General features: G+C 41.6%; 1 long non-coding RNA gene across 2 annotated transcripts in view; it reads right to left on the bottom strand.

Annotated features, from left to right (window-relative positions):
• Positions 1-11303: 11303 nt before the first annotated feature.
• The window catches only part of LOC310646756, a 57087-nt gene continuing 44428 nt past the window's right edge, over positions 11304-23962 (bottom strand). The window contains exon 12 of one of the 2 annotated variants that reach the window (XR_014493750.1): positions 11304-12557. This is a non-coding gene — a long non-coding RNA (uncharacterized lncRNA). Of the gene's footprint in view, positions 12558-12667; positions 13695-23962 lie in introns of those variants that run through there. The other variant, XR_014493751.1, reaches the window with a different exon arrangement.

Below are 23962 nucleotides of genomic sequence, written 5' to 3'. Positions count from 1 at the left end.
TCACAATATAAAAACAAAAATATAAAATCAGAACAAAAACATGAAACATGATAGGAAATCTAGCCCACAACAAAAAAGCATGTGCCAGAAACCCAATAAGCAGCTTAGCTTTCCTAGCCCAGATCTTCAAGGCACTCCAGAATGCCATCATGGTGGCATCTCAGGGGGAATATAATTCTAGAGGGCAGGCATCACAAGAGAGGAGATGTGTTTTGGAGGTCCCAATAGACAGTGCATTTTTTTGTAAAAAACAAAACAAAACAAAAAAGGTGCTGGAACTCACACACAGCTCCGGCTCCAGTCGAAAGCCCTTTAGGGAGCCAGGGAGGGGAGAAGAAACCACTTTAGGGAGTTTCTGAGGTGCAGATAACTCATCTGGAAAAGGTCTGTCTCCTCTCTGTCGAGGTTCCTGCTGCTGCTCCGATCTGAGGCCAGGGTATGCATCCACAGCTACCTGTGGCTCGATCTGGGCTCCAGAGGCATGGAAAAGACCTCTGGAGCCTAGTCCTTTTCCCCTGCAATGGCGGGGGGGGGGGGCTGCAAATTATTAAAATTAAAGGCCCCTGTACAATAAATTAAAATTAAAATAAATTAAAAATTAGAGTTAAAAATTAAAAACATAATTAAAATCCCTGTCATTCATCCATTTGTTCAATGATTCACTGAAATTTCATGTAATTCAACACAGTGGGGCAACATATTCATAAAAAATATTCCATTCTTGAGATTGTATTTTTTAATCCTCCGCACATGCACACACAAACACATATAGGAGGCTTGTATGATGAATTTGAATGTCTTGACGTAATGCTTTATGCCTTGTACGCTAATTGATTCTCCCCATTGTAGGAAAGACGGATTAATGTTCTTTTTGATGAGGCTTTCTGTGTTGTCTTAAAGCCTCAATCATTAGCTCAAACAGATCCCTGGTGATGCAGTGATTAAAATGTAGTTATTATAGGATAACTCTGTCCACAGCCTGAAGTTCAACTCTGATGGGCCTCAAGGTTGGTAAAATGAGGACCCAGATTGTTGGGAATAATATGCAAATAATGCTTCCACATTCTATACTGCCCAGAGAGTGCTGCAAAGCACTATGGGGCAGTTTATAAGCCTAAATGCTATTTTGATTGCTATTAGCTCCATTAGCTGGAATTATTTTCCAATACTTCTGGTAGTGTAGGAAACAAGTTACATTGGTGGTCAAGTTTTGACAAACAACTGTAAAGAAATCAAAATGACACATAAATGTAAAGGAAAATAATGATGATGTCTTCATTTCTATCCCTGTTGCATATATATAGGGGAAATATGAATTTTATTTCTCAACATTTCTGGTTACTTTCTGCTCAGTGATACTAAGCATTAGCTGTACTATGTAGTTAATTCCTTTGTCCACTTACTGATATTATATTTCTGCATCCATTTTTTTCTTTCTTCCCTCCCATTTCATTTCACTTACTTGTTCTTTTATTTAAATGATTAAAAAGAAAGGCTGGAAAAAACATGTCTGAGGAATTATTAATTTAAAATACTTTACTTACTGCAAAAATAAATACCATAAATCATGGGGTATAATCCTAATCTTTTTTAAAAGTTTGCCAGTATCTACAGGTAGTAAGGACCATGGCTTCTTGAAGTTAAAGTGATAACATTTATCTCAGTTTAACAATGGTGCAGGCAGAGTCTTGTTGGGTTTGTCACAGTGTCAGTCAAGCATGAAGTAGCTGAAAAACTGGATCTAAAAGAAGTAGTGACTAAATTTTTAACAGCTAAAGCAAGAAAATATGTATTTTAAGAGCACAGACCTTGTTATTTGAATATTTTGTAATTACAGGCTACAGCTTTTGTAAGAACTAGCTTAGTATTTTTTACACTGGATGCATTGGTAATAGCAGTTAAGGCTGGATAGACTAATGGATAACTTTAGATTGTAATAATACAATTTAAAATGATCGTTTTAATGCATTTTATATGAAAACAAATTAAATTTCCCTCTAGCTTTTTGTACAAATTTATTCTGAAGCTTGCATGGCTCTCTTAATTGACCTAAATTATTGGTTAGAGAGTCAAGCAAACAAAATAAGAAAGTCTGTTGTAAAAATACTTAAAATATTAACCAAAAAATAAGGGCAAAATGTTCCCTAGTTTACCTAACAAGACTCTACCCTAGCCTTGAGCTGTCTTTGGGATGTCCATTGTTTAAGTAATGTCACAGTTACCAGCAACTGTCAGTTGCTTCTTTTCATGTTCAACCTAAGCATATGAAGCTTCTTTTAGCTTTTTCAACTAAATTCTGAGAAGGGAAGGGAAGGGAAGCTGGTCACTTCATGAAGCAGATCTGAGCAGCTGTTTTCTGGTTAAGTGAAAAAAAATGACCATAGGTGGGTCAATCTCTTTAGTACAAACCTCAGATTTTTCAACATTGTGCCTCACCGAGCCCAGAAAGGTAAAAGGAAGACTACTGACTATGGGATGCAGTGGAAAACCCCCCCATTATGACACTTCTTTTCCTTTATTTCTCTCTAGATGAGAGTTTCAGCTTGAGAGAGAATGAGGAGATACAGGAGGAGGTTAAACATATCCCTGAAGTTATGGCAGTCATTAGCCTTGTGAGGAAGGAGGAAAAGCCACTACCAAGATGCCGGTCATATAAAAGAAACCTTCAGACTTGCAAAGTTCTGTTACTGTATCTTTATAATAAAAGCAGTGCTTTTTTGTAAAAGAAAAAGGTGTCGGAACTCACACATGTCATACAACCCGCCTTGCCTACCCTATAAGGTTCCATCCAAAAAAGGTGCCGGAACTCCGTTCTGAGTGTTCTATGAGGAAAAAAAGCCCTGAATAAAAGTAATATTGGTGTGCATGACTTTGATTTCCTATTCTGATCTACCTTGAAGGGTTGACATCAATCTTGCAAGTCTTAGTATAGACACCCTCTCCCTCCCTTATTTTCCTGGGAACTGGGGTGTGTGTGTATCTGTCTTGTCTGAGACATTTTCTCAGGTTATAGTTATTCCCCAGACTCTGGTGTCTTTTATTTGACCATTGTCCTGGTAGCAGCTTTCCCCCCCTATCCCTCAAGTTCATTCCCTCTGTCTAACTATCAAAGCATCAAGAAAGGGTGAACCAATTTTCTAAAATCCTTCCCTTTTCTCTCTCTCCATCCATAGAGGCTAGATGTCAAAACTATGATCCCTGAGTTACTCTCCTTTAGCCTTACAATTGCAACGTAAAATATTTTTTCCCCCAAGAAACTCTTGTAAATTTTGTCCTAAAGTGTGCAGAGTCCTTGATGCTCTCTGTGCTTGGTTGTCTTCTTGCAGACATTTCATTACCCAAACTAGGTAACATCATTGGTATCACTGATGATATTAGCTAGTTTGGGTAATGAAATGTCTGTAAGAACACAACTAACTCAGAGAATGTCACTGCACTTTTTTTTTTGTTCGTCAGAAAAGTTCATTTCTAACTGTACATTTTCCCTGCTCTCTGCACCTGTTGTGATAACTTATCTGGTAACCATAGTGAATCCCATATGACTAGTTATGTTATGGTTTCAGTCTGTTTAGTGCGCATGTCTAGAAAAAGTTCTCACAGTGTTTTCTTTATTGTCTTTTCACTTTGCTGTTACTGTCTGTTACGTTAGGATGTAGTCAGCTAGCTCTCTTTATAATATATATTTAGTTTTTATATTTTTGTAATTAAAAGGTATTTAGTAAGATTATGCGTCGTGTTTTATTTCCTTCCTTCATGCACATCATGGATTCTCTGAAGCACGGTCCTTCGCCCTCTACTAAGGTGATTTATACCTTAACAGAGAACACCAAGGACCCCTCATTTCAACCCTGAGCTACAAATATTCTCCTTGATTGGTTTCTAAAATGTGCACCTGTATAAAAATGTTGGTCCTTTTATTTTTAAGTTAAAAACTGCATCGTAACATTTGGAAAACTACATAATTCAATAATTCAGTCTGATGTTCTGCCCTGCATATCAATCCAAGAGGTCATTGATTAATATGCTTCAAACCATGGACCAAACAAACTAAAGGATCATCTACCATATATACATCACAAAATACAAAGTGTTCAATTTAAATATTAAGCGTTTGTGTGTTTCTACTTGCTTCCGTATTTTATCCTCTTTTGCTGATGTTCAGTATCAGTGTTTCCAAAAACTGTCTTTCTTTATGTCCATCCCTTACTTACCATAGTGTGTCTCAAATAATACATCAATAAGCATTTTTTAAAAAAATCATGTTGGCAATTTCTTCTAAACATCCTATGTCTGCCTTTCAGGCTGGATGTTTAAAATGTCATTATCAGCATCTTTCATATCAGTTCAATTTTCAATACAAATGTTATTTCCAAGAAAGAACCTTTAGGAAAGCTTATGATATGGGTTTGTGAATAGCTCAGTAAAGTGGCTTAAGTGTTACTAAAATATTTTGTTCAGCATCATAAACTGCAAGCAACAGTACCTTTAATCCATCTCTGCGTTGCCTATGGGGAAAGATTATACAGAATAATGCTGAAGTCAAACATATTTAGCATTGAAAATTAGAAAAGGAAGGAAGGAAGGAAGGAAGGAAGGAAGGAAGGAAGGAAGGAAGGAAGGAAGGAAGGAAGGAACAAAAGAAGGAAGGAAGGAATTTTTATTTTTAGAAAAATAGCCAAATACTTAAAGCATGAAGGAATAAAACATACTTTACCCTGTTTCAATATAAGTATCAGGGCCAACACAGAATCAGCAATGTTCAGTACACTGTACAGCAATGTTCAGTACAATGTTCAGTATTTCTCAAGAATATTGTAATACAGGGTAAATATTTCATTACCATATTTGTACACACAGGTCATCACCTTCATATATCTTTAATTTTGCTATTGCTAAGCACATTGGTTTGTGCTTAAAATGTAAGCTGCCCTGAGTCTTCGGAGAAGGGCGGGATATAAATGGGATTAAAATAAATAAAAAATAAATAAAATAAATAATTTTATAGAATTCCAAACAGAATGAGACATATTCCCTTCTTTTTAATATACTTGTTAAGGCAAGATTAAACTTAGTTATATTTATGTATAAGCTCTATTGCAACTTTATTGTATTTGGTTTTCGGTCTGGTTGTATATAAAGTAAATCTCCAGAATTAGAAGCTACATTTCACTGCTATGTTCTATGATCTTCTAACACATCAGGAATTTCTAGAACACAAAATGTTCAGAATCACTGTTTTTCTCCCCTGTCTTCTTTTTTCTTTCCATGATTTCATTTATAGCATGGGCATTCAATCTTTTGTTTCATTTCTCCCATGAATAGATTGTTGAGAATTGCATTCCAAAAGTAGATAAGGCTTTGACCAAGTGGACAAGGTCAAAGCAAAAATATAGTTTAATAAAATTCATTTTCAGTGGAAATTTAATTTACATTTAAATTTAAGTTTAATTAAAATTCAATGGATTTAATGAAACATTATTCCCTAAATTTCCCCTTCAATCATATTAAGAATTACAACACAAATAGTAGCAACATTAGGGGTCTTAGATGATATCAATATCTAAGAACATAAGAACAATGGTTGCAGGAATTGGGTGTGTCTAGTTTAATGAAAAGAAGGGCTAGGGGTGACATGATAGCAGTGTTTCAATATCTAAGGAGCTACCACAAAGAAGAGGGAGTCAACCTATTCTCCAAAGCACCAGAAGGCAGGTCAAGAAGCAATGGATGGAAACTAATCAAAGAGAGAACCAACCTAGACATTTCCTGACAGTTAGAACAATTAATCAGTGGAACAATTTACTTCCAGAAGTTGTGGGTGCTCCAACACTGGAAGTTTTTAAGAAGAGACTGGACAACCATTTGTCTGAAATGTTATGGGTTTTCTGATTGAGCAATGGGTCCCTTCCAACTGTTATTCTGTTCTGTTATGTACTTGATTCATAACCTTCAAGAGCTCGGGTATCAACAAATACAGAAAGATACCAGTTGCCAATTCTGAATGGAATCTGCCCATTTCTTTCATAACCCACCTTTTCATGAAACCTCTTTCTGTTTTGTTTTGCTTCTCATTTTTCCATATTGCCTCTTTTAAAGACACTTCTTCCTAACTTTGTAGAGTTGTGCTGCAATGGGAAAATCAGTAAGCATTTTTAACCCAATGAAGTCATATTTCATAGGTATATATTATGCAGTATACATTATGAATAAGGAAATGAAGAAACAGTTGATTCTAGATATTTGCTCTTTATTACACTGGGTATAATTTCATCACATGTCATTTATTCATTCTTTTCCATTAGGTTGCAGGAAATAGTACATATTGAAATTTACTTGACGTTTTGAATTGTCATCTTTAGAAAAGAAACACAGTTTTATATTTGTAAGTAATGCAGACCAGAGACATAAATGTTGTGTCTGTCTCCATATTCAACCCCAGTGCTAGGTGCTTTAAATTTGTCTTGTTTATAAAAGAAAGTGGGAGTAAACAAGATAACTCTTTTTGTTGGTGATGCTCTTCTTTCTTCTTTTTAAAAATGTTCTTCCTTCCATGCAACAGATGGAAACTAATCAAGGAGAGAAGCAAACTAGAACTAAGGAGAAACTTACTGACAATTAGAACAATTAACCAGTGGAACAACCTGCCTCCAGAAGTGCTGAATGCTCCAACACTGGTAGTTTTCAAGAAGAGACTGGACAGCCATTTGTCTCAAATTATATAGGATTTCCTGCCTGAGCAGGGGGTTGGACTAGATGATCTCCAATGTCCTTTCCAATGTTGTTTGTTGTTGTTGTTATTGTTATTATTATTATTATTATTATTATTATTATTATTATTATTATTAGTAGTAGTAGTAGTAGTAGTAGCAGTAGTAGTAAAATTGATTAGTATTGCAATTATTATTAGTAGTATTAGTATTAGTATTAGTATTAGTATTAGTAGTATTAGCATTAGCATTAGTATTATTATTAGAAAAAGCAAATGAAAAAAGGATCCTCAGTCACTGATGAGGTAAGACGATTTTCACTATGCCTATTTCTTTTCATGGGATTTGAGCATTCACTTCCAAAAAGAAGACAAACCCATTCCCTCTAGTAAAAAGTAACAAAATCAGGAAAGAAGGTGAATATAGGAGTCCCAGGATAATGTTGCAGGATCCAATCTGGGTCATTCACCAGGACCAGAGATTTTTTTCTTCTGAGCTGGAGACCTTATTCAGGGAACTTCTCCCTTGCAGAGTGTGTGCTGTTCTATGTATGGTATTTATATGGTGCCTGTTGAATGTGGCTTTTTAGATGTTGATTAGGGTATTGATGGTTGACTATTAAGTTGTTGGCTGTCATTTGCTTGTACTGCCCAGCCCTTGCCTTCTAAGTACTTAATAAGCTGATGGTAAATCAGCACCTGTTGACTGACGAGGGGCCCATTGCCCAGGCTTCAATCAATCCCTGTTTGTTTTTATGCCTGGTCATCCAAAAATCTTAGTAGTTGCTAGAGATAAATTCCCTGAAGATGGGCTCCAGCATGAGTCTTAAAGCTTGGAAGATAAAACCTCTAGTCCTGGTGACCGACTGAGATTGGATACTGTAACAAAATCAGATCTGAAATCTCCTAATGGCATTACCAAAGGAGCAAAATCTTTTATGGTCTTGGAACTGTCCACTAAAGAGTCTGTGAGTGGAAAGCAAATATTTTTGATTTCTGATCAACCCATGCGGCAGGTAAGATGTAGGGATATGTGTTCTAAAACTCAAGCAAAATAAAGGGAGGCAATAATGCAAAATATATTTGCAGGTTTGATGCATCCAGGAAGTAGAGGATCATATGTAAATGCCTAAATATTTAAACACTCTTCAGCTGGAAAAGTATTAGTTTTTCACTTATATTGGCAATTTCTTCTTGAACAGCAATATCTTTATTTCAGAATAGTTGATTTCTAGCCTCTCAGTGTGGCAGATTCCAACCAATTCCTACAGCCTGCAACAAAAGCCAACCTGGGTTAAAGAAAGAATGGAGGAATCATCACACTAGAGAAATCTGTAGAGTTTTCAACAGAAGGTGGAATTCACATATAGGCAGAGTTTGCAAAATACATTAAACAGAAAAGTGAACTAAAAGAGGAATGAGGATACATCCATGCTTAATACATTTTTTGTGTAGGAAATGAGGGAGTGAGAATGTTATTGGCATCCCATTTAACTCGCATTGCATTGAGGTATGTTCATCAACCATTACAATTAGTTGCAAAATTCAACACTCAAGAGGAAGCAGTTGTGGTTTCAACTGCTTACAACAGATTGATTCAAAAGCCTTCTCCAGGTTAAAGAAGGCATAAAAATTGGATGGTAGATGAACATTTTTCAGCCAAATTTTGATACTTTGATACACTGAAAAACTGTTCTAAAGCCAGCATGTTCGATACTTAAATTTTTTATCAGATTATTCAGTCCATCCATTTTATATAGAGACATCTGGCATATACTGTAATTTGCTTATTATACTTAATACACTTGGCAGCAATTTGCTGTATTGAACTTGTCTCCGTTTCTAAAGATTGGGATGGTTCTGCAGCATTTATCCTCACTGGGCATCTGGACTGATTCATATACATATACATTCATATACATGAACATAAAAAGCTCATACAGAAGACTACTGTTCTGGATTTGCTTTCAGAAGCTCTACTACAATTGACTCACTTCTATATTGGCCCTTTGAAGTAAGACCTACAGGAAACAAACTTCACAAAAAAATATCGAACTCTACATTATTGATAAAAAAAAAACTATAGTAACAGCATCTTGAAAGCCAGACAGCACTTTACCTTCCTCCCTCTTATACCAAAGAAAATAACAGAATTATAGAATTGGAAGGGACCTTGGAGATCTTCTAGTCCAATCCCCTGCTCAAATTGAAGACCCTATCCCATTTCAACAAGTGGTTGTCCAATCTCTTCTTAAAACCCTCCAGTGATGGAGCACCTAAAACTTTTGAAGGCAAGTCATTCCACTGATTAATTGTTCTAACTGTCAGAAAAAATATTCTTATTTCTAGGTTGGTTTCTCCTTGATTAGTTTCCATCCATTGCTTCTATTTAAACTTCAAATGTTTTGAATATTGACCCCCCTCTTCTTTGTGATAGACCTGTTGGATTTCAAATGGAGTCACTTCCTAAACTTTACTTCTTTTCCTGACTTAATTTTTGTTTTCCTAATCTCTGCATTCCTTCTCCTAAGAATCTCTGTGGTTTCCTATGCTACTGGAAAACAATATTATGCAAATTGACTTTGGGTATACCCTGAGATTTTCTTTTCTCCTCCTCTCTTGCCCTTCCCCATGTATATTCCCTGGGTCTACAGTATCCTCCCAATCTTCAAAAAAAGAAAAAGATATGAGGGACATAAGGAGCCTTTAGAGGGAACCACTACATTCAGTGGGATTTCTTTGTCTAACAGATGGATACCACTGGCAGAGATCCACAGCTGAATCTTTTTCTCTGCAAAGCAACATCAACAAACTAAATGGTGGATAGAATGGGGTTATGGCTTTCCACTCTTTTACAGTGCAAGTATCTTTAGGGGTAATCCTCCTCATTCTTTTGAGAAAAAAACAAGATAGGGCCACGTAATTAACAGAGAGATTTTGCACTTTTATCTCCATACCTTGTCCAAAAGACTTACGTTGCATGTCTCTATGGAACCATGCCTCTTCTTGGTTATACTGATATTCTAAAGATTTTCAGTATTTCTTCCTTGACATCAGTTCCTATTCTCTCTCTCTCTCTCTCTCTCCCCCCCCTCTCTGTATACCAGGGTGTGTGTGTGTATGTGTGTGTGTGTGTGTGTGTATGTGTGTGTGTATATATATATATATATATATATATACAAACACACACACACACACACATACACTATATGTGTATGTGCATGTGTGTGCATGTGATGGAGGAGAGCACATTATAGGCTATTAGTCCTAGACACACTTAGATAACTTAGATAAATGTCATTTCCTAACTAGAGCTCATCTTTATTTTTCTTGCACATTACTCGCCTTCAGAATCCTTTATTACAGAATTTATACTATCTTTAGGGTCTCTCCCTATGTGTATTGTTTTCTCTATAAAGCTACTTGCCATCAAACACTTGTCTCCTTCAAACTAAGCATGTTTTTACTGGTTAAGGATAAACTTACTGATTAAGTGGATCTTCAAGTATAGCAAAAAGTTTCTATTGTATCCTGAACAAAATAAATGAATAAATCACTCAGCCAAATAACCTTATTATTGGCCAACATTTGAAATGTCCTTCAGTTAATTTCTCATCAGTATTTTGTGCTTATATGTATCACTATGCTTTTCAAATAAAGGTTCTAAGTACCACAAATGCTTGCAAAACTACTGTTACCACTTGAAGAGCTAGCCTTTATATTCAAATGCCATTACTTGGTCCTGTAGATCTTACATTAGTAGACAATAACTATTGCTTGGAGATTGTTCTTGTGCTATTTTTTGTTTGTTTCTTTGTTAAAGGTTTGCTTTTTTCCTTCAGGGTCTGTGTAAAGTAGTGTGTATATGTGTATGTATATGTGAAAGTATATGTATATAGGTATGTATGTGAGAGAGGTATTAGTTTAATGGTTTCCATTGAACTTTATGACTTATACATAGACTTACATGCCAATGTCTAGAATGTGTGGCTTTCTAGCAATTTAACCATGGCATTTTAAGAACATTCCAGTCTGGTGTCCTGCTCTATACATTGACTGCATTACTAGTTGTATCGGGAGGAAGAACCTGGTGCAAAAGCAGTTTATCATTCATAAAGGGACATATTATTGTATTTGCATGTCAATTTATTCCGTATTCCATATACTGGACATGCCTGCTGTCAAAACAGCAGGCATATGTGTATATATGTATGTGTGATTTTCAGTTGGAGTGAGTCATTTCTGTGGAGGCTTGGAATAAAGTCCTTAGCTGATTTATTTTAATGCTGTTCTAGGACTTTTAAGCAGCCTTTCTATTAGGGGTAAGAAAGGCTGAAGGAACACTTCAAATTGAAGCTTTGATCAATATACCCCATGAAAGCAAATTGTAGAACTGAATTAAGGTTGTCCACTTCATTTCATTCTGGACTCTATCCTCTCTGTGTATATGGGCCCTTGCCATTGGATTGAATAGTGCAGTGAAATAAAAATGGTGTAATTCACTGATTCCCTAAAATTTTGGTAGCATTACTACTATTTTAATGTACATTACTGAAAATGATTCAGGACCATAAAGACTTTTAGTTTATGTGGGCTATATTTATTGTATTAGAAATTAAAACTGAGAAATTTTAAAATATTTATTTGACTTTGATGACTCTCTGAAAAGGACACCACACTATACTTTAAGCACTGCTGATCTAGTTGATCCTTTTGTTACAGATACTGTACTAAAGCAGAATAATTTGATAAGGGGACGTTATCAAATCGATATAACATCTCAGTGCAGATCAAAGCTCTTTGAGTGGGGGGGTTTACACAGTTTTTGGCAACTTTTTCAAAAATGTATCTAACATGACTTTATTTATTTACATTATTTATTTGCTGTTTGTAGACTGCTAACTACTGAAACGTCTAAGTAGTTTACAATCTCCCCTACATATCTCTCAAACAGACTGCCTTAGTTCTCCAGATGCACTAAGATTGGCCTCTGTCTGAATATTAACTCCTAGTTGTGCTTCATCCTAATCAATACTCCATTAATTTTTATACCAATAATCATCCATGCCAGATATAGAAATAATGAAAAACAGCAAAGAAAGAGGTGTTGGATTGTTGTTGTAGGGAAAATAGGAAGAGGAAGATGTGTGGGATATGTTCACCACCTTGAGTTATTTTTAAAAATAATAAAGACAGGATATAAACAAACAAATGAATTTGCCTGAATATTTGCTTCTATTACAGTATTCAATTCAGAAAACTTCCTGAAAATGGTACAAATATTACTGGCTTTATCAGAATTTCAGTAGCAAGACTAATGAGTGATAATAAAAATGAAAAGAACCCTATCTAGACCAATGAAGTCACTCTTTCATATCATCACATTTCAACATTTATGACCTGCCTCCTGCTTTCCCGCATAATGAATACTTGAGCAGAATTCTTCTTCCTATATATGCTTTTGACTACTAAACATATAGCCAAATGAATGCAGTTATTTCCAATGTCTGTGCCAATCATAAGTCCAGATCTCATGGAAAACATGCAAAGATGTACAATTGAGAATGTATTTGTAGCTCCAAGTTGGTGAAGTCAGTGGACAGATCTAAAATTGAGATTGTGACTAGCCAATGAAATTCTATTCTTTCTTTCTCTTTCCTTTCTGTGTCTTTCCTATCTGATATTGTAAAATAACAACTGAGCAGCGTGGTGGCCTAGAAGTCAGAAGGTTGAGAATTCAATCCTAGGCAGAGCACAAAGATAATATATCTGCTGCAAACTCTGTGTAGGCATTAGGAAGGGCATCCAGCCAATAAACACTCAGCTCTATTCAGTCGCCATGATTCCACCCCTATAAAAAGGGATTACAAAGTCATAAAAAGAAAAAAAAAAGCAGAAATACAAATCTATAGATGTTTTTACATGGAAAAAGGGAATAAAATAGATGTGCAATACCATCAGTAGGGTTAATTCCTTTATTTTAACAAGATCCATTTGGCAAAAAAGGAGTTTGAAAATTCTAGCTCTGCTCATCATAGCCGCTGTGGTCTTGGAGGCTAAGCAAATAACATTCTTCAGCCACAATTTTCCTACATCTCACCAAAAAAAAAAAGAATCCTTGCCCACCCTTAATCTGAACAGTAGGAATGAAGAGGGAAATACCACTCACTGTTGCTTAATTATTGCTGAACAGGCCAACTTAACCAATTCAATATCTGATCAAACCCAAACACCATCAGTGTTATTATTTTAAAAACAAAAACAGCAACAACTTTCCCAGCAGGCAAATCAACTGAACATCTCACTTTAAGGAATAATGAAGAAATAAAACTGAATACACAATGGGATGGTGCAGAAATGGTGATGAGAGGGCAAGGAATTGAGATTTCATTAAAAAAAAATATTAGAGTGGGGGGGAGGAGATGGGGGGAAAGACCGTTTTGAAAAATGTATTAGGAAATTTGAAATTCTTCATAAAACACAGAGTTTCAGATGCTGATATCTTTAAAAGAGAACTGAACATGTCACCTCTGAATAGCCAATGTTCATAATGAAAACAGTGTGCAGGAGATTTTGGGGAGAGAACAGCACTAAATGTGGCTGAATATTATCCCATAAGCTTGGAAAGTATGCTCTCAAGAAAACTGACTAACAGAAATTAAGGCAGTCATTAAAAATCTTTGCACTGATACATATTAGTCTTTGACAGCTATAAACAATGCTCAAATTGAGAATATCCTCAGCAAATGAGGACTACTTATTTCTGTAATAAGATAGTAAATCTCTGCAGCTCCTTCAGAAAATGCCTTCATTGGCTAAGGGCAAGTCTCTGGGGCTAAATCGATTTTTATCTAGCTGCTAATGGATAATTGTTCTTGCTTCAAAAGATTTCTTAAATGAACTATTTGGAAGCCAAATATTTTCAATGGTCCTATGGGAAGAGGTGAAGTTTATCAGGTAGTAAACCATACTCTAAGAAGATGAAGGTCTGAAAAACAAATACACACGACAGTGAATAACTTAACATGTTCATACACATATTGCTGGACTTCAGGGACCCATAAAGCTCTTCCCAAGTCACCTCAAAGATTTTTCCATCTAATACCACCAAATTGTGAGATGCAGCAGGCTCAAAGACTCTAATACACATAATTATGTTTGTTACTGCTACTACATTGTAAGCAACTAGATGCTCAAAGACTCTAATACACATAATTATGTTTGTTACTGCTACTACATTGTAAGCAACTAGATGCATAAATTCTGGAGCATATTTCAGATGTTCACACTCATTTGCTTCCTTAAAGAAAATGCCAAATGCCTAACAGTTTTCAAAATTGAAAACTAAAAGCTGTGTGGTCTTATAGTATTTCTACATAATGAAAAGTGCATATAAATAAAATATAAAACATAATGCAAAGAGGAATGTGGTAATGATACTAAGCATCTTCATACAAACACAAGATATCAGCATTAATTAACTGATTTACAAAAAACAAGAGACTTAGTTGCCAGAAACCTAGATCTTGGGTCTATAAAATTGGAAGGCATGAACACCAGCACTTGGTGGCCCTGAAAAATATCTAGATTAATGTGAAGCATGGTCAACTCTTAATATTATTTTTTAAAATTCTGCAAGGCTTGCAATTTAGAATTCCAGTTACATATGTATGGAAAGCCAATGTCAACAATAACTAAACATGGTCCATAATTTATGCCCTTCACTTATTTAGCTGTTGAGCATGTGAAGCTTCCAAGAAGTTTTTAAAAGGACCATGATTAAAATACCACCAGACACTTCTTTCCCAGCCATATATTATTATATTCATTGTCATTAAAAATCCTTTATTTCAATCCCTGGAAATGATTCAGTTTTTTCCTGGTCTTGAGATTGCAGTCTGCACAACACCTAAAAGCAACCCAGTTTTAGCATTGAGCTTCTTGGCCACTCGCTGCTAAAATTATTTACCCCATGGACTAATTGGAGCTGTTTTGGCTACCCAACAATCTCATATGGTCTCCTTCTAGCTGAATAGGACTAATTTTCTTTGAAATTAAATTAAATTTAAATTTAAAGTTATTCTTTGCTGAATCAGGTCAAGCAAAAAGGAAAAAAAAAAGCAGGACCCCCCCCAAAAGAAATTGAATCCTGCTTCATGTACCCAACCAAAGTAAGAGCAGAAAGGAAGAATAGCACTGGTCCTTCCATAAGTGTTTATGTGAGACTCTGCACAAATGGAGGAACTCATTTTCTAAGAATTCAGAGTACCAGGTCTGAAAAATCTGGGACAACCACTAAATGAAAACAAAGCAAGGAAACAAATGTTCTGCTATATTTGTTGTTGTTGTTGTTGTTGTTGTTAGTTGTGAAGTTGTGTCAGACCCATGGCGACCCAATGGACAACGTTTCTCCAGGCCTTCCTGTCCTCTACCATCTTCTGGAGTCCATTTAAGCTCACACCTACTGCTTCAGTGACTCCATCCAGCCACCTCATTCTTTGTTGTCCCCTTCTTCTCTTGCCCTCAACCTTTCCCAGCATTAAGTCCTTCCTTCTCATTAGGTGGCCAAAGTATTTGAGTTTCAACTTCAGGATCTGGCCTTTTAAAGAGCAGTCAGGGTTGATCTCCTCTAGGAATGACCAGTTTGATCACCTTGCAGTCCAAGGGACTCGTAGGAGTCTTCTCCAGCACCGGAGTTCAAAGGCTTCAATTCTTTGGTGCTCAGCCTTTCTTATGGTCCAACTTTCACTGCCATACATTGCAACTGGGAAGACCATAGCCTTGACTATATGCACTTTTGTTGGCAGGGTGATGTCTCTGCTTTTTAGTGTGCTGTCTAGGTTTGCCATGGCTTTCCTCCCCAGGAGAAAGTGTCTTTTAATTTCTTGGCTGCAGTCCCAATCTGCGGTGATCTTGGAGCCAAGGAAAATAAAATCTGTCACTACCTCCATTTCTTCCCCATCCATTTGCCAGGAATTGAGAGGGCCAGATGCCATGATTTTGGTTTTCTTAATGTTTAGTTTCAACTCAACTTTTGCACTCTCCTTCTTCACTCGTCACAAGAGGCTCTTTCGTTCCTCTTCACTTTCTGCCATTAGAGTGGTATCATCTGAATATCTTAGGTTGTTGATATTTATGTTGTGACTCAGGGCCAGCCTGTGGGTCCGACAGCCGGCTCCGACGTATCGGAGGACTCAGATGAGGGGGAGGAGGGAGACGAACCGGCTGATGATGGTTTGGAGGCTTTGCAGAGTCCTCAGCCGGGGACCTCTTCTCAGCTGCGTGAGCCCGAGAGTGCGGAGGATGATGACCCACAGCTGGCCCTGTTCAAGGACACCCGACGCAGGAGGCAGTCGAGCAGGAACAAACAAAGAAAGGCTATGGGACTCCTCGGGAGGAGGCACAGGGAGACCACGCCCTGAGCTCTCTATAAAAGGAGTGTTTGGGGAGGGGCTGGTTGCTGAAAGCAACTTTTCCGCTTGAGAAGACAAGCTCTAGTGTTTTTGTTAACTGCGTAATTAAATCTTGGCAGATGCCTTTTAGCCTTGGACGCTCTCCAGTCTCTTCTTTCTGATAAGGGGTTTGCCTTACTACAAGGCCAGAAGGGCTGGTTCAGAACAGTTTGCTTTCAGCCTCCCACCCCTTACAACTACGATGGAGCAGCTTCTTGCCGAGAATGCTCAGCTCACCCAGCAACTCACTTTGCTGGCAGCTCAAGTGGGGCAACTACAAGCCCAGGTACATGCTGCACCCCCACCCAGGAGGAAATGTCAGATAGCTATGCCGGATAAATTTGCTGGCAATCCAGAACTGTTTCCTGCCTTCCTGGGACAATGCCAGCTTTTTATCAGCGTGAGAGCAGCTGATTTCCCCACTGACCGAGATAAGGTGGGTTTCGTGTTGAGCCTTCTGTCGGGAGATGCAGCTCGTTGGGGCACGCCTCTGTTGGCACAGCCTAGCCCTTTGTTGGATAACTTTGGGGGGTTTTGTGACTATATGCGCCTCATGTATGAGGACCCAATTAAGGCGCAGACGGCCACCCGACGCCTGAAAGCTTTGAGGCAGGGTCAGCGCCCCCTACAGGCCTACATCAGCGATTTCCGGCTGCTTAGCCAGGATTCCGCCTGGAATGAGGCTGCGCTCGTGGATGCCTTCCAGGATGGCTTGTCGGAGGAGATGTTGGATGAGCTGGCCCGCGTGGACATTCCCTCAGACCTGAATGGGCTGATCCATCTTTGTCTGCGGATCGATGCCCGGCTGCAGCAGCGAAAGAGTCGCCGTGCCACCCCACAGACCCCTGCCGCTCCTGTTGTGCGTGAGCCCCCAGTCCAGAGGGAGGAGCCAATGGAGCTGGGTGCCGCCAGGTCCCGTCTATCGGAGACGGAAATGGACAGACGACGATCGGGGGGGGTTGTGTTTTTACTGTGGGGACCCTGGACATTTGGCTGCTTCTTGCCCGAAGAAGCGTCAGCGGGCGTCAGTGACCAAGCCTGCCCCGAGAAAGTCCCCTGCTTTGCTGTCGGGAAACGGCCCGAGCCCGATCTAGACGGTGTGAAAGATCGGGCGACCCACAACGACCACGCCGAGCGACGCCGTTCCGACGGTGCCTGTGAACCTCCACGGCATTTGATTCTGGAGGCACGTCTGATCCTTCCTGGCAAGCCAGAGGGGATTCCGGTCCATACCTTAATTGACTCTGGGGCTACCACTAACTTTATGGATTCGGCCTTTGTGGCCAAATGGGCTGTTCCCCAGTGTCCAGTGGATCCGCCCATGCTTGTGGAGACCATCGATGGTCGAGTGCTCCTGTCCGGGCCTATTACGGCCGCCACGCAACCCGTGTGTATGGCCATCAGTACCCATGTGGAGGCCATTCAGTTCTACGTCACTTCGGATCTGCACTTCCCCGTGGTCTTGGGACTGGCGTGGCTCCGGGCGCATGATCCACAGATCTATTGGTCTCAGAACTTGGTCACCTTCCCAAGTTTGCAGTGCGTGGACCACACCCGCCATATCTGTGCCGGCCAGGTGGAGGGTTCCCCAGGGGTTTCCTTGCCTCCGGAACTGTCCGACTTTGCTGACGTGTTCAGCGAGTCAGAGGCGGACAAATTACCCCCGCACAGGCCCTACGACTGCTCCATTGACCTAGTCCCTGATGCGCCTCTCCCAGTGGGGCGTTTGTACTCCATGTCGGAGCCCGAGTTGGCTGCATTGCGGGACTTCCTGACAAAGAATTTGGCTCGTGGTTTCATCCGGCCCTCGTCCTCGCCAGTGTCTGCGCCCGTGCTCTTCGTCAAAAAGAAGTCGGGCGAGTTACGGCTTTGCTGTGACTACCGGAAACTCAATGCCATCACGGTGCGTAACCGCTACCCGCTGCCCCTCATCCCCGAGCTCTTGGACCGACTCCGGGAGGCTAAGATCTTCACGAAACTGGACCTGCGTGGAGCTTACAACCTCGTCAGGGTTCGGCCGGGTGATGAGTGGAAGACGGCGTTTGGTACTCGCTATGGACATTTCGAGTACACGGTGATGCCGTTTGGCTTGACCAACGCCCCCGCTGTGTTTCAGCATTTTATGAACGATATCTTTCGGGATCTGTTGGACCAGTTTGTCGTGATTTACCTGGACGACATCCTGATTTACTCCCCGTCGCGTGAAGCGCATCATTAGCATCTCCGTCAGGTCCTGCAGCGCCTCCGGGAACATCGGCTGTTTGCCAAGTTGGAGAAGTGCCAGTTCTACCAGGTGACCATCGATTTCCTGGGTCACCGCATTTCTCCTGAGGGCATCGCCATGGAGCCGAGTAAAGTCGAGTCGTTGCAGAGTTGGCAACCCCCGCGTCGCGTGAAGGACGTTCAGCGACTCCTTGGATTTGCCAACTACTATCGGACATTCATCCCTGGCTTTGCTGCCTTGACAGCCCCCCTCACCCGGCTCCTGCAGAAGAAGACTCGGTTCCAGTGGAACGCCCCCGAACAACAGGCGTTCCAGGCTTTGAAGGACGCCTTCATGAAGGAGCCCATCTTGAAACATCCCGACCCGCAACGGCCGTTTGTCGTGGAGGCGGACGCCTCCGACATTGCCATTGGGGCCGTGTTACTCCAGGCGACGACGCCCAGCGGTACCCTTTTCCCTTGCGCGTATCACTCTTGGAAATTGAACCCCTCGGAGCGCAACTATACCATCTGGGAGAAGGAGCTGCTGGCCATCAAGGCGGCGTTCGAGGCTTGGAGGCATCATCTGGAGGGGGCGCGGCATCAGATCGAGGTCCGGACAGACCACAAGAATCTGGAAAGCCTGCAGACCGCTCGGAATTTGAATCAACGCCAGATCCGGTGGTCCCTCTTCTTTGCGAGGTTTGACTTCCGGGTGTGGTACATACCAAGCGGGCACAACCAGAGAGCGGATGCTCTGTCCAGAAAGCCCGAATACACCCGAGCGGAAGACAAGCTTCCGCCCAGGACAGTGATCCCCGTCGAGTCTTTTGCTGCGGTGCGGGAGCCGGTGGATATACGGGCTCGGATCCGGGAGGCGCAGCAGCAGGAGGCGTGGGTGGCTCAGCGGAAGGAAGAGGTGGGGCCAGATTTGCCTTGGTCGGTCGCGGATGGACTCCTGTATTATCGTGACCGGCTCTATGTTCCAGGAGGGCCACTCAGGGGACTCGTCCTCAGCCAGTGTCATGATAACCCGGCTGCGGGGCATTTTGGCCTGTTCAAGACTCTGAACTTGATCTCCCGTACTTTCTGGTGGCCCCGAGTCCGACACGATGTCCAGTCTTATGTCACCTCCTGCATTCCTTGCAGGCAGGCCAAGTCAGCGACAGGGGCCCCGCCTGGTTTACTGCAGCCCTTGCCAACACCCAAGAGACCCTGGGGGGCTGTGTCCATGGACTTTCTGACGGATCTACCCCCATCCTCCGGCTTCACGACAGTGTTTGTGGTGGTGGACATGCTGACCAAGATGGCGCACTTCATCCCTTGTCGCGGCTTACCGTCAGCTCGCGCCACTAGTCGCATGTTCATCCAACAGGTGTTCCGGCTGCACGGCCTTCTCGATAGAGTCGTCTCCAATAGGGGGGCCCAGTTTACAGCCCGCTTCTGGCAGGAGTTGATGCGGGCGTTGGACATTAAGGTTTGCCTCTCGTCCGCGCATCATCCACAAACCGACGGGGGTACCGAGAAGGTCATCGGCATCTTAGAGCAGTATCTGCGCTGCTACGTTAACCTGCAGCAGGACAATTGGGTGGACTATTTGGCCATAGCCGAGTTTGCCTTTAACAACTCGCAGCACACCTCCACGCAGATGACACCGTTCTTGGCCAACGTGGGTTATCACCCCCGGTTTTTTCCCCTTTCTCCCGTGGACTCATCGGAGCCGGCAGCGAACGAATTTATGGCGGAGTTACAGGCGATCCATCGGTTGGTGCGACGGCAGCTGGAGAAGGCCAAGGCCGACTACAAGAGGTTCGCCGATCGGTCGAGAAGGGATACGCCTCCACTATCGGTGGGGGATCGCGTCTGGCTGTCCACCAGGAACCTACCATCCACTCGTCCGGCGAGGAAGCTGGACCACCGTTACCTTGGACCGTTCCCAGTCGAGGCCGTCATCAATCCGGTCGCCTATCGTTTAACTCTGCCACGTTCCCTGCGCGTGCACCCCGTCTTCCATCGGTCCTTGTTGGTCCCCGAACAACCGGCCTGTCCACTTCGCCAAGCGGAACCTCCCCCATCAGGAACTCGTGATGGAGGCAGCACCCCCGAGTACGAGGTCGCCAGCATCAGGGATTCCCGCTGGCTGAAAGGTCGCTTCCAGTACCTGATCGAGTGGAAAGGGTACGGGCCGGAGGACTTCACATGGGAAGACGCGACCGCCGTTCATGCCCCTGCGTTGGTGACTGCTTTTCACGAACAGTTCCCATCCCGACCGCATCCGGATCGGCAGACCCGGGGGAAGGGCCCTGCGGTGCGGGATAGTGTTGTGACTCAGGGCCAGCCTGTGGGTCCGACAGCCGGCTCCGACGTATCGGAGGACTCAGATGAGGGGGAGGAGGGAGACGAACCGGCTGATGATGGTTTGGAGGCTTTGCAGAGTCCTCAGCCGGGGACCTCTTCTCAGCTGCGTGAGCCCGAGAGTGCGGAGGATGATGACCCACAGCTGGCCCTGTTCAAGGACGCCCGACGCAGGAGGCAGTCGAGCAGGAACAAACAAAGAAAGGCTATGGGACTCCTCGGGAGGAGGCACAGGGAGACCACGCCCTGAGCTCTCTATAAAAGGAGTGTTTGGGGAGGGGCTGGTTGCTGAAAGCAACTTTTCCGCTTGAGAAGACAAGCTCTAGTGTTTTTGTTAACTGCGTAATTAAATCTTGGCAGATGCCTTTTAGCCTTGGACGCTCTCCAGTCTCTTCTTTCTGATAAGGGGTTTGCCTTACTACAAGGCCAGAAGGGCTGGTTCAGAACAATTTATTCCGGCAATTTTAATTCCAACTTTTGATTCATCTAGCCCTGCCTTTCTCATGATGTGCTCTGCATGTAAGTTAACCAGGCAGGGTGACAGTATACAGCCTTGCCGGACTCCTTTCCCAATTTTGAACCAATAAGTGGTTCCGTGTCCAGTTCTCACTGTTGCTTCTTGACCCGCATATAGGTTTCTCAAGAGACAAATAAGATGGTCTAGTACACCCATCTCTTTAAGAACTTGCCACAGTTTGTTGTGATCCACACAATCAAAGGCTTTAGCATAGTCAATGAAGCAGAAGTAGATGTTTTTTCTGGAACTCCCTAACTTTCTCCATGATCCAGCGTCTGTTGGCAATTTGATCTCTAGTTCCTCTGCCTCTTCAAAATCCTGCCTGTACTTCTGGTAGTTATCGATCCACATACTGCTGGAGTCTAGCTTGTAGGATTTTAAGCATAACTTTACTAGCATGTGAAATGAGTGCAATGGTGCAATAGTTTGAACATTCTTTGGCATTGCCTTTCTTTGGAATTGAAATGTAAACTGATCTTTTCCAATCCTGTGGCCACTGTTGAGTTTTTCAAATTTGCTGCAAATTGAGTGTAGCACTTTTACTGTGTCTTTTAAGATTTTGAATAGCTCAGCTGGAATATTGTCACCTCCATTAGCTTTGTTGTTGCTCAGCTTTCCTAAGGCCCACTTCACTTCACATTCTAGGATGTCTGGCTCAAGGTCAGTGACCACCTCATCGTGGTTATGAGGGACGTTACGTTCATTTGTGTATAGTTCTTCTGTGTAATTTTGCCACCTCTTCTTAATCTTTTCTGCCTCTGTTAGCTCCCTGCCATTTTGGTCCTTTATCATGCCCATTTTTGCATGAAACGTTCCCTTCATCTCTCCAATTTTCTTGAAGTGATCTCTGGCCCTCCCTATTCTATTGTTTTCTTTTATTTCTTTGCACTGTTCATTTGAGAAGGCATTCTTATCTCTTCTAGCTATTCTCTGGAATTCTGCATTCAATTGGGTGTATCTTTCTTTTTCTCCCTTGCCTTACGCTTCGCTCCTGTCCTCAGCTATTTGCAAAGCTTCCTCAGACAGCCATTTTGCTTTCTTGCATTTCTTTTTCTTTGGGATGGCTTTAGTTGCCACCTCTTGTACAATGTTGCGAACCTCCATCCATAGTTTTTCAGGCACTCTGTCTATTAGATCTAATTCCTTAAATCTATTTGTCACCTCTACTGTATATTTATCAGGAATATGATTTAGTTCATATATGAGTGGCCTAGTGCTTTTCCCTACTTTCTTCAGTTTAAGCTTTGCAACGAGAAGCTCCTGGTCTGAGCCACAGTCAGCTCCTGGTCTTGTTTTTACTGACTGTATAGAGCTTCTCCATGTTTGGCTCCAGAGCACATAATCAATCTGATTTCTGTGTTGACTGTCTGGTGATGTCCATGTGTGAAGCCATCTCTTGGGTTGTTGAAAAAGAGTGTTTGTGATAACCATCATATTCTCTTGACAAAATTCTGTCAGACTGTGCCCTGCTGGCCAAACAGGCCAAACTTGCCTGTTATTCCGGTTACCTTTTGGTTTCCTACTTTAGCATTCCAATCCCCCATGATGATAAGGACATCATTTTTCGGTGTTAGTTCTATAAGGTGCTTTAGGGCTTCATAGAATGGTCAATTTCATCCTCTTCAGCAGCAGTGGTTGGGGCATAGACTTGGACTACTGTGATATTGAATGGTTTGCCTTGGATTCAAACTGAGATCATTCTGTCATTTTGGGGATTATATCCCAGTATTGCTTTTCCTACTCTTTTATTGACTATGAAGGCTACTCCATTTCTTCTGAGGGATTCTTGCCCGCAGTAGTATACCTGATGGTCATCTGAATTAAATTCATCCATTCCTGTCCATTTTAGTTCGCTGATACCTAAGATGTCGATGTTCAGTCTTGTCATCTCTTGTTTGACCACGTCCAGCTTGCCTTGATTCATGGATCTTACATTCCAGGTTCCTATGGAGAAAAAATCTTTACAGCATCAGACTTTCCTTTCACCACCAGATACATCCACAGCTGAGCGTCCTTTCAGCTTTGGCCCAGTTGCTTCATTCTTTCTGGTGCTACTAGTATTAGCCCTTTGCTCTTCCCCAGTAGCATATTGGATGCCTTCCGACCTGAGGGGCTCATCTTCCAGCATCATATCTTTTTGCCTTTTGGTAGTGTCCATAGGGTTTTCATTGAAAGATACTGGAGTGGGTTGCCATTTCCTTCTCCAGTGGATCACATTTTGTCAGAACTCTCTGCTATAACCTGTCCATCTTGGGTGGCCCTGCATGGCATAGCTCATAGCTTCATTGAATTATGCAAGCCCCTTCACCATGAGAAGGCAGTTATCCATGAAGGGGTTGCTGCTATATAATGATATGGATTTTTACAGTACAGTAGGAATATAACAGCCTTGCTGGGTTAGGCCAAGGCCGATCTAGTTCACCATTTTATTTTGCACAGTAGACAATAAGATATCTTTAATTCTTTCACCATTTCTGGTAGCTTTGGGGACCTGGATGGGGGACAACTGACTTCAATTGAACCCTGGTAAAAAGGAATGGTTGTGGACAGGAGACCCCTCTGCATCTGAGAGTTTATTATTTTTGGTCTTGGGTGGAGTTGCACTACCACAGACAGACTTGGTAGGTAATCCTGAGGTCTTCCTAGACTTGCAATTCCTTCTCAAAGAGCAGGTGGCAATAGTAGCTAGGAGGACCTTTGCTCATTTACATGTTGTGCACCGGTTATGTT

This window comes from Vipera ursinii, assembly GCF_947247035.1.
Source record: "Vipera ursinii genome assembly, chromosome: 1".
NCBI lineage: Eukaryota > Metazoa > Chordata > Lepidosauria > Squamata > Viperidae > Vipera > Vipera ursinii.
The sequence above is the reverse complement of the archived record's forward strand: the minus strand, read 5'-3'. Positions and strand labels throughout refer to the sequence as shown.